Raw genomic sequence first — 8,572 nt, forward strand, 5'->3', positions numbered from 1 at the left:
AGTGTTTTATGAGGTTGTTCCCTTGTCTCCCTTTCAGGTATTTTCTGTTTCTGTCACTTTGCCCTTCCGTAAACTGTGAGTAAAGACTTTTCTTTGATATCAGTTGGGCTGCTGCTGTGTTAATTGAGGATGTTGCTATCTGACCCTTCAGCAGGAATCTGTTTTGTCTCTTCCCTGGTGCAGGTAAATGGGAGAGACCAGGAGAGCCAAGGGTAGAGGAGATTCCTGCTCTTCTCCAGGGCCTGACAAGCATGACCCAGCTGAGAAAGCATCCTTAACTAAGCAACTTACTGCATACCTGGAAGGTGCTTCAGCAATTCCAGATCTGATGGTGTGCATCAATAGCTTCTGGCTATCTTAGAAAATTTGTGTATCAGCATATTGCACTGACCTACCAAATGGAAAGTCCCTTAGAGAAACAGATAGTATTGTAACAGTCAAAATTTGGACAAACCAAATACTGACTGTTTCTTACTACAAAATGTAATTTAAAAGGAGCAAAACCAGCTATTTCCCATGAAATGCACTGAGGAACTTTTTAAAAACAGATTGCTTGCTTTTCCAAGGGCAAAATATGACCTTCAGAAACTGTGTGAGAGTAGGAGCAATTTGATTTCCATCAAAGGGTATAGCAGGCATATATAATGGCTTTAAACAGTGTTTGGATGCAAGAAGCAATATCTAGGTCTTTTGTGAATTAAGTCTGTACGGATTGACTGACATTCAGAATTTGATGCCTGACAAGTTGATAGCTCTGAAGCTGCTCTCTGCACATCAGCCAAAATGGGAGCAGAGACTGGAGTTTCATTCCAGTAGCCTGCAAAAAGAAGTGCTGAATGCTGTTACCTCCCGTCACCACACTGGCACTAAATGTATTAATAAAGATAGAGTTTTGGATCAAAGCCTGTTGTGCAGATATTATGTCAGAGGTGATATTGTCTAGTACGAAATGGACATTTTTGAGAAAATCAGTCTAAATGAGCTAAGTATTTCTTCAGCATATAATCTTGAGCACTAAATTAGTGGTTGCTCTCACCAGTATTACCACTGGTTAAATGCTGACCTGGTGTTCTGATGACCATAGGATTCTCAGCACTTTATATATCCAGATCTATAGTAGACAACTGTATCTTCCCTATATGAACACACTGCTTTTATGAGGCATGTCCGTACACAGCACACGGAAGTAGGTACTTCATCGATTAGTTCAGCTGGTTCTTAATTGAAAAAAGTTGAAAGTGATATTTTTTTTTTAATTTTATGAAATTATGAGTGCGTCTGGCCCTAAGAGAGTTGTTCTGTATGTTGCCAGTGAGGTTGTATTAAAGAAACACTACTGAGAATATCTTCAGATAGTGAGACAGGGTTGCAAGAGGTGTTAACAGGTGTTAACAATTCATCAGCACCACCTCTAATAATCTGGTAGCATCCAGCTGCACCACCTTTCTTTTGGTCTGTGTTAAGGGATATGAGGGATTTCATTTTCTCAGAGTTGAACTCCATTGTGCTGTTCTGCTGCCAAAAGCTGAAGGCTGTATTTGCAGAGGATATGTTAAGGTATGTATACTTTGGAATAGATTTAGAATTGGAATTTGATGAACTGATCATTGTAATGCTTTTTGTTTTTAATGTCTGGACTGATAATAAGTTTGCAATTCAGTTCCTAAATACAAAGCCTGTTTCAGAGAGCTGCTGAAAGCCCATAACTCCTACTGATCTCAATCTTTCGCATTTGATCAGTTTCCTAAAGTGTGACCTCTTTCATCTGGGAGCTTGTTGTTTGGCTCTCAACTTTCTAGTGTCAGTCTGCATTTATTAGCGTGTTAAAGAGTTTTTTATCAGTTCTTCCACTGAGATGCAGTATTGGTTCCATAACTAATAAGCAGATTTTGGACTCGTATTTTAAATCTGGGCATGCTTATAGTTGCTCTCTGTTTAGAGGCCAATAAATATTAACCGCTCCCAAATATTTTCACCTGATGAAATCAAATCTTATTTGCAGTGCAAAATCCATTGTAGACTACTGATTTTCTCACAATAATGGAAAAAGGCATGTTAACTTATTGAGAACCATTCAGCATGAGGAACTAGTGTAACTGGATGTATGATAAGATCTTTAATTTTTCTGGCACAAACAGTACCTTTTCTAGTTTTCAGCATCTGAGAAATCTTCCTGTTACCTGCCACCTTTGTTCTGATATAACTCCACACACTGTGCAGCAGCAGTTCTCTGTGGAGGATGAAGGTTGTATACCTTCCCCTTCTGCCTTGCAGTGAAAACACAGAGATCATTTCAAAGAGTTTCTTGAAGTGCTATACTTTCAGCACAGCACAGCTGAGTCTGCACAGAAGGGGCTGCTTCACTGACAAGGTGTGCTATGATTTTACCCAAGTATTGCTCCGGAGCAATCAGATAGCTGCACTTGGAAAATCCATTTCTCCCCATTCCTTGGCTTTGTGTTCCCTCAGGCAGTCCCAATATAAACTTCTTACTCACTTCACCATTATGAAAACCATTTTTCAAAATATCCCCTTTTACTTACTGACTGAAAAAAGATTCACGGTCTCCTTTTCATGAAGGACCATATGAGCTGACTTAAATCAGGCTTTGGTAGATCTCTGAACGGCAGGAGTAATTAAGTGCCTTTAGAGAAGTTTTAGTAATAACCAGTAACATCAAAGGATAGTAATAAACCAGAAAATAAACTAATAATTAAACTAATAAATCTTTTAAGCATCAGTGGATTAGAAACCCCTTTGAAATTAAGCATGTGCACTAGCCAACATCTAAATGGTGGACTTTGTCCAAGAAACTCTTATGATTCTGAACAGAAGATGTGCAAATGTCCGTTGCAGAGAGGGATTAGTCTTGGTGGTTTATGTGATAAGAAGTATACTCAAGGAGGCAATAGTGCTGCTGAGCTGCTCTCAGAGGTTTCCTGATCAAATCCTTCCAGCAGCTGCACTGTGCATTGCTGATTTCTCCTTTGAAGCTGTCTTTACTTATATGCCGCAACACGGTGGGTGCAGAGAGGGGGAGGTGCTGCAGCTCGGTGCGCGTGTTTGCTTGCCTCACACTGCTCTCTTTGGTCATACCCAGAAGTTGACCTGGATTATGGTGGCCTACAGATATGAGCTTGATGAGAACAAAGTTGAGCCTGGATATATGGCAGCATACTAAAATGTTTCAGAGAAATATTCTCTAGAACTATAATTACAGTGAATTTTACAGCCATTTGATGTGATGAGGAGGATGAAAGCCTGACAGAAGTTACCATACAGTGTTCAGCAAAAAATCTCCAACTCTGTAGCAGGACTTTCATTTGTTATACTTGATTTTTGCAGTGCATGTTTTATAGATTTTATAAAAAGGATATTATGGTATTGGTATTCCAAAGTTGGCATTGTGTCTGAAAGTAAAATCTGTATGTTATGCAAGAATAAAAGGACAGGATAAATATTGCTAAGTGATGCTTAGAGAATGCAGTGCAAAACTGCAGTACACCCACACGCAAATAAAAATACTATCTGCTGGGAGTTCTTTATTGTGTTTAGCAGAGAGCTATAAAGGCACATTTAAACAGCGATTTGTATCGCTATTTTATCTTCTGTTTATATCTCAGAATGTAGTCACAGCCTCACAAGCTCAGTTCTCTCTGATACGTGAATATACTGAAATAATTTTCCTGCAGTGTAATTTCAGAAATGAAATCAAGAGTCTTTTGACTTAGGATAACCTATCAGGATTATGTAGTTTGTTGTTCATGAATGACTGTAGATCTCAAAATAAAAAAAAAAAGTGGTGCCAGATTAACAAGCTATGCCGCACTTGACACTTGCTGGAAGCCAGGAGTGATATTTTGATATGTTTTGTTGAAAGACATCTAGATAAATTCAGGATAAAATTTTCCCCATAAACGAGCTGTTCCAAGGTACAGATTTAGTATGTAGCCTGGCCAATTTGTTCTTGTGAGTTACTTATTATAGAGCTCCTCAAAGAGAATCTTTGGTTTCTTTATGAGCCAAATGTGCTTTCCAATCTCTTCTGTGGTATCTCTAGAGCTTGCAGACCTTGAGAAGTAATTTTAGGATGGTCTAAGGAGTCTGGATGGAAATAAATCTGTCTGAAAACAATAAGTGGAGTTGTTCAGTTACATTTTCTGCTGTCTCTTTTTTGCTCCATCATTGAAAGACTGCAATCGCTTTCCATATCTGTATTCTCTACACATCATTTTGCAGTTTGTTGACTGTTTCTTCTCTTTGTGACTTCTCTATTTGCGGCATTTCTGCACCTTTTATGAAAGTCTGCAGGGTTTCGATATCAAGCTCAGGGAAGCTGATTTTGAACTGTAGGTTTTTCTCTCAGTGTCTCCTTTCAAAATATGGTCAGAGCATCAAGATGAGTTTGCAGTTCTGGTTATCATTCTTTCAGTTCAAAGTCTAAACTTCTTCAAAATGTACGTGTTTACACTGACACTTGTCTTACAAAGTTTGTCTTTGATCAGCCAGCGCTAATGTATTGAATATGACAGAAATAATCATAATTTTATTCAGCAGCTAGAATTGGCAGTTTAGAGGAGAAAAGAGGTGGATTTATGCCTTGTAAAAATCTACATACTTATACTGTATTTTGAATTTCATAAAGTGAGTATACCTGGGGAACAATGAATGAACAAAAATGTTGATGACTGCTTGAAAGAATATGGCAAATCAAGCTGTAAAACCTCTCAGAGGAAAATGTGCTAATACAAAATCGTTCTTTTTTAGCTATATTCATACTTTCGTGTGGTTTTGTGGCAGAAGGCTCGATTATCTTGTTCAATTTTTGGTGGTTATATCCACGCAGATTGAGGGTAGTGAATAAAGACGATAACTAGAGCATATATACATTTGTTATTAGAAAATATTAAGAGACAGATACTCAAAGAAAATACGAAATTAAGAGTATGTCACAAATTACATAAGTTATTTTAAAGTAAGCTTCTAATAAATCTTTCAGATAAGAAAAAGAGTAGATCCATTCACAATCCTTCTTTCAAAAATTTAAAGCTCTTGAAAACTATGGGAAGTAGAACAAAGCTGTTGTCAAAACTGCAAAAGCCAATATCCTCTTATGGAATTTCTCAAGGAAGTTACTGATTGGAAACCAGAGTAGGAAAACACTTCAGGGACAAAATGTCATTTGTGTGGTTGTATGAAGCCTTAAAATAGGAAATTGGTGAGCAGAAGGTTAGGTCCATAGCTGGGATGAGATGACACTGCCACCAGCACGATACAGCTCATCCTGCTAGGTGGGTGGCTGCTGCATGTTGTTCCAGCTGGTTCCCAAATTGCTAACCTATGCTTCAGGCATGGGCACCTTTCTGGAAAAATTATCATGATTGCATGTGAGCAAAGAGTAATGTGCTCTCTGTACTTCTGCAGCCCCTAAAGGAGAGGAAAATAATTGAATACCTGCCAGGGGAAGGATTTAAGTAGACAGTTAAGGTAAGCAGCTGTCTTTCAATATTTTTGGTAACTTAAAATGCATCTTCCATTAATTTTCCTGTCCTGTGTCCTTCAGCACTGCTTTTAAGAAAATGTTTAATTTAGTTTTGTTTTGCTAAAAAATCGCTGTTTTCTTGGTGTTTGCTGTCTTCCAAATGAGTGAGATGGGAGAGGCAGTGTAGCATGGCAGCTTGTGCAGTAGTCGTGTACAATCAGCTCTATCAGCAGCTGCCTCAGTTTCTGTCAGTATTCAATGAAACATAACCTTTGCTCCTATAAAAGTTTGAAAACCCTGAAGTGCTAGAGTCAACAGCCGTGGTAATGGCAGATTGTATGTGGTTTGTCAACACAAATAAGTAGCAGATCCTGAAGGCTGTATTGCAAGTGTTGCCTGGGAAACCTATGTACAGCATAATGGGTTTCTACTGCCCAGCACACAGGCAGGCTGTAGCATCTTAAATCTCAGATTTCATCCCAGTTCTCAGCCAAGGTAAGTAGAAGTGACCAGATACATCATCTTGACCAGGGAAACAGAGCTGCAGTGCATGTTCTTTGTATTTGCAATGCGTCTTGAATTGCACACAGACTGTTAAATCCCTTTTATTACAGTCAATCACAAATGGATTTTTTTTCTTCATGAATACTTAATGCAACATATAATTAGACATGGCAAGTGAGTGCCAGGTCTGGAATTAAGACTTGAGCTTTCCTGGCACTGACTGCAGTGCTGCTATGAGCAGCACCACAGGAAGGTTTGCAGGAGCTCATGGAGCAGGCAGCTGAGCTCCTTCATCTGCAAGCTGGCCACAGAAGCAGGTCTTACTGGATACCCTGAGGTCAATGTCCATGCTGGGATGGGAGCATTTGCTGCCAGAGTCCTGTCCCTGCTGTGTCACCACTAGGCAGGGCAGGTGTTAGTGATGTACCACTGAAACCAAAGCTGTGATTTTAGTGCTTCCTTGATTTATTTTTTTTGTGTCCATTATCCAGGTTATTCATTGCTGTGGGGAATTCCTGGGAGATAAATCTTGTAGTTAATCACAGACAAGAGAGAGTTGACCCTTGCTGGCTCTTCTACAATTGTAGGAATTTTGTTTGCTAAGCAGTAAGAAGAACTCCTGCTCATGGCCAGCTGTCATACTCATCAGTTTGTACATAGCTGCAATTTCAGGTGTCTCAGCTTCAGGATGGCCATATCTATCCTCAAATCCCTCAGAAGAAACAATGATGAGGAAAGCAAGAATACAAATCCTTGACCAGGAAAGGTTGGAGTGGGATTGTCCCCTACAAGATGGTGCTAATGCACTCATTTTTTCCATTTTTATTTCTTTGGATATGTAAAGTTGTCACAAATACTAGAAACAAAATCATAGAAATATGCACATAATATAAGTCAAATTTTCTCAAGCAAACCTATGCTAAAACTGGCTCAAGATATTAAGGTCTATTTTTGTACTATCATTGCTGTAACTAGGGCACCCATTCAACCCACCAAAGTCTATGGAGAACTGTGTCTCTGCACAATGCAGGTTGAGGTTTCCTTCTGTAGGAGTATTAAGCGGTTGTTCATCCATATGTGTCTGAGTTTGTCGTGGGATAAAAGATGACTTCATTGTATTTAAATGTGTAGAAATTTTTAAATAAACGCAGTTTTAGAATGGTAATTTACTTGGTAAGCTATTTGAAAGGTATTGCTTAGTGGCCTAAAAGATATTTTTAAAAATCAAATTATTTAAATATTTCTTTAAAAAAAATTATTATGACAGTGCTTCCAAGGTTATAACAAATAACAGTATTTCTGACTTTATTTATTCTGATTTTATTCAGCTAGCAAGCTGTAATCAATTGCTAGCCATACATTCAGTGGGAAGCACACTGACAGGAGTCCTTGGCTTGTTAAAGAGAATGGAACTGGAGAAAGACATTCTTACAAATTACAGCCCCTTGCAAGTGGTGCTTCACTATGAAGAAATGCTTGTTAAATTCCAGCTGACTCAGGGTAACCTGTTTCAGGTCATGGCAATACATCATCAAGGTTTCAGGACTGCTGAAATGTATTATTTAAACAATGAAAACAATAATGTTACAATGTGTTACTGTGCTCAAAATGTCATATTCTGCACACAGCTGTGCTTAGAAGTACTTTCTGCAAGTGGAACATGTCAAAGCAAGGAAATTCCCAACCTTGTTTTTCTCTCTAAATTCAAACCATTCTGCACTTACAGAATGACCTGGAAAGTTAATCAGATCTATTAGCCGTGCACAATGCACAAATACACAAAGAGTGGTTCTTCTGCAGTTGCTTCTTCTCTAAAGGAAAAGACATTTTCACATTGCATTGTTGCTGTGACAATTTTGTTCTAATTATAACCGATCTGATTTGGATACCTGAATAGCTCTGCAACTACTAATTTTAATCAGATCTCTGCACACGGGGAGTCACAGACAAGGTAGTCAGCCCTGCTTCTATGCACTGCTGCTCAGAGGAAAAAAGGGATGGTTAAGTCAGGGGAATTACCCACAGGGCCAATTTGATCCACTGTTTTTACAGACAAAGTGAAGCACAGAATCAGTACAATAAATACAGAGATGTACAGGCTGGCATCTGTCATAATTTGGGAGCTACAGCTGTTTAAAATTGTAGGTTTTCAGTAGTAAGCTTCAGACATCACTACAACTATTATTATTTTACTAAGCCTAATCCTAGGGAGTATTTTAGGTGATAAAATGCTTCTCTTTGTTTATTCATTGCACCTGTACAGCACCCTGCATGCCAGCTGAGTTAGAGTCCTTCTCTCTGCTTTTGGATTTGTTTGAGCAAAAAAACAAAGGTCTTTGATAAAGAAAGGCAAGGGTCTTGGTTAGGAAAGCAGCATATCTTCAGGTCTAGCTGAAAGTGAGGCCACCTGATGAGCTCTGAGCAGTATGGTGACTTCAAGGAGCGGGGAGGGGGGAAACAGTTCTACAATGTCTGAGCAAGATGTGGAGAAAAGATCTGGAAGTGAATAATAATGCAGCTCATTACCACCTAGCACTTATAAGATGCCCGCTGTGCATCCTCATTTTAAGGTACTTTAGGTCAAGA

General features: G+C 38.8%; 1 long non-coding RNA gene across 1 annotated transcript; it reads left to right on the plus strand.

Moving 5' to 3' along the window:
• The first annotated feature begins 1,406 nt into the window (after nt 1–1,406).
• Nucleotides 1,407–7,179, plus strand: LOC109368522. The gene is made up of 3 exons (XR_002116637.1): nt 1,407–1,557; nt 5,425–5,487; nt 6,478–7,179. It is a non-coding gene; the product is annotated as an uncharacterized LOC109368522 (long non-coding RNA).
• Nucleotides 7,180–8,572: the final 1,393 nt, after the last annotated feature.

Source organism: Meleagris gallopavo, chromosome 7 (assembly GCF_000146605.3).
Source record: "Meleagris gallopavo isolate NT-WF06-2002-E0010 breed Aviagen turkey brand Nicholas breeding stock chromosome 7, Turkey_5.1, whole genome shotgun sequence".
Classification (NCBI taxonomy): domain Eukaryota; kingdom Metazoa; phylum Chordata; class Aves; order Galliformes; family Phasianidae; genus Meleagris; species Meleagris gallopavo.